Below are 2,910 nucleotides of genomic sequence, written 5' to 3'. Positions count from 1 at the left end.
TTGAATAAGGAGAAGTCCCATGGTATTCTCAGGAAGACAATCCTTGTAGCTTCATAGGCATCCATTGGTGCCCAATCCCTAAACCTTCTTCCAACAACTGTTTTGAATCCGTCACAGTAGTAGCTAGTTCTCTCTAACGCCACTGTTTCAGAAAAATCTCACGTCTTCATCGCCATCCCCTCCTTGTTCGCTCTCTGTTTTAATGCTAGTGAAACCTCGACCTAATTGTTCCAAATCACCACTTGCACATCCATTTGATTAGCATAACAAAATATTCGTTCTAAACATCAACTAATAAGGACACAACCAATTATGGACCAATTATTAAACGAAACAAACATAAATGACTATTGTGGTGAGATGAATGGAAGAAATGTAGCAAGTAATGGAGCTTACCTATTAGGATTTTAGCCTTACCTAGTCGAGATTTCATCCTGAGACGATGCAACAAATTAAAGGATTTGGATCACTCTTTGTCTTGGACCGCTTGCCCTTGAGTTACAATGTTGAATCGGATAACCAGGAGATTAGTGGGAAGAATGAACTTCTAGATGTGAGTTGATGGCGACTTTTTTGGCCAGCAAATAAGTCAGAGAAGAGGGAGGGGATCTGCATTTGGTTGGGGATGGAGACGATGAAAGAAAAGAGAGATAGAGAGAGGGAGAGGGAGACGGAATCGGAACCGGAGTCGGATGGAGGTGGAGACGGAAACCAGGATAGAGTGGAATCATAAAAGGGTATTTTAGAAATTTTAAAAAATGTATCAATCACGTGATGTCACATATGAACGGAGTGGACAAAAAATTAACAGCAAGGAAGGTTTTAGACAATTATTAGAAAACTTAAGGATATAGTCAAGGTAGAGTTAGTCAATTTTCCTAACTCATAGGGATACTTTAAAAATTTTGCCTAAACTGAAAAGAACTTGTCCATCAATAACTCATCTGTGCTCATCTGGGTTTCTTGGGGCACATCTGTTTAAGTTGAACATGGCCTTTCCACTACTGGGTGCAAACTATATATATGAGATAGCCTCCTTTGTTAAGTAAAGCTAGTAAAAATTGCCCCCATTAAAGATGAAATTACTGGAAATTTCTTTGAATCCATTTCTAGTGGCAATCCAATGCGTCATTCTCATTGAAACAAGTTCATGATGGGGGTTAACTTCTTGTATCTTGTTACAACCATGCACTCCAAAGGAACGTCCTTGTACACCTCCATACCCACATTAAATGGGGTTTTGGCATAATGACATTAAATGGTCAGTTACCTCCATATAATTTTGCCTCAGTTAGGGGTGCCAATGGTATTTGAAAATCTGATTTTGAATTTAAGATTAGACACAATTGAATTGAATTCGGATAATTCAAATATTTAATTGGTCAAACTCACATATAACTTAAACTTATTTGGTAAATATCTGAATTTGACCGATTATTTAATTCTTATATATAACATATAAAAAGGAGGAAAGGAAATGACTCGTTTAAAGGTCCTGAAAATTGAGGGGACAGAGCTAAAAGAAATGACCAAGTAGGGAAAGGGGCCAGACTCTGGAGTCCCACCCAGCAGACAGGAGAAATACGTATTTTGAAGAATTCAGCAAGGAAATAAAGTCTTTTTAGGATAGAATCATAGAATCTAATTATTGCTTCTATTCTGCTTTCATTGTAAAAATCTCTTTTTCTGTGATAAATGCCCTAGTAATTTTGCCTATAAATTGACATACCAAGTTACCAACCTCCAATCTCCAACCCGATTTTCCAATACGATGGCCCGGACTCGTCTTTTGCACCAAAACCTGTTTCACAATGTAGTAGTAGTAGTAAAACATATTAGGTTGGGGACTGGGGAAAGAAACATGGGATCCTGGGTTGGTAACAGAGAGAATCCAGACCACTAATTTGTTTACTTCATGACTGGGTTTTGTTGCCAATTATACATGTCCATCTTGCAGCAAGCTCATTAAACAATCCGACTGGCATAACATGCCCCCATTGTAATAACATGTAAAGAACAATTCACTATCCTTCCATTTCTTTACAATACGATGTAAAGAACAATGTCTGGATCCGGTGTGTGATAATTCCTTGTCGACAGTGATAACATTTCCCGTACATCGTGCATGTGTAGGATAAAACAAGATATATCGTATTTGACCTAGAGGGGGCCCATGGCTTCAACTTTCTAAACTTGCTTGGAAACTACTAGTAAAACCACACCAATTGGGCAATGACTACCATGACATCCAACACTTAAAGGTTGTGTTTGGTTTGAAGGAAAAGGTACGAAAACACAGCTAACTGCAAATCCAGAACTAATCAAAGCCCACAGCGACACCATAGGTTACTTGCCTTTGTTCCTTTGGTAACTTCCTAGCATTTCATTCATTTTTGCATCTTAATTCTTAAATATTGAAAGAGCACAGATGTTCAAAATGATGGATCAATGCCACCACTCGCTGTTTGATATAGAGAAGATCATCTTTCTGGGCTTACTGTCTAAAGGAAGGGAAATATACAACCGGTTCTGATCAAGAACATTCTTAGGCAGCTTTCCCTCCACATAGGCCAAGAGCTCCGTTAAGCCTGTAATAACTCTCGCTTTGTCAGTAATCATTATGTCTTCCCAATCCAGCACAAGCAAACCCATGCAGCAAACAATTTGCAGTGTTGATAATAAGAGCAGAAGACATTTAAAAAAATGGCTCGAGTGTACTACTTGAAAAGATCTTCGTTCAACCAGTCCCTGCAAGCACAAAATAAAAATTTCAGAAGCACAGTATCATCAAAGTTTGAAGCAACGGAAAGACCAAAGGCAATGGGACAAATTACCTACTTAATGAAAATGGCAAGGGATTTTATAATAAAAAAATAAACGGCAAGGAATGATAAGGGAAAGAATAATTAC

General features: G+C 38.2%; 1 protein-coding gene across 4 annotated transcripts in view; it reads right to left on the bottom strand.

Annotated features, from left to right (window-relative positions):
• Nucleotides 1–2,363: 2,363 nt before the first annotated feature.
• LOC104588827 (ER membrane protein complex subunit 8/9 homolog) overlaps nt 2,364–2,910 on the bottom strand; it is a 33,894-nt gene continuing 33,347 nt past the window's right edge. For all 4 annotated transcript variants that reach the window (XM_088896087.1, XM_088896088.1, XM_088896086.1 and 1 more), the window contains one exon: nt 2,364–2,748. The gene's annotated coding sequence lies outside the window, so the exon portion shown is untranslated. The remainder of the gene's footprint in view (nt 2,749–2,910) is intronic.

The sequence above is a fragment of the Nelumbo nucifera genome, chromosome 1, assembly GCF_055504915.1.
Source record: "Nelumbo nucifera cultivar China Antique chromosome 1, China Antique-T2T, whole genome shotgun sequence".
Taxonomy (NCBI): Eukaryota; Viridiplantae; Streptophyta; class Magnoliopsida; order Proteales; family Nelumbonaceae; genus Nelumbo; species Nelumbo nucifera.
Note: the sequence above shows the minus strand (reverse complement) of the source record. Positions and strands in the feature narration are given on the sequence as shown.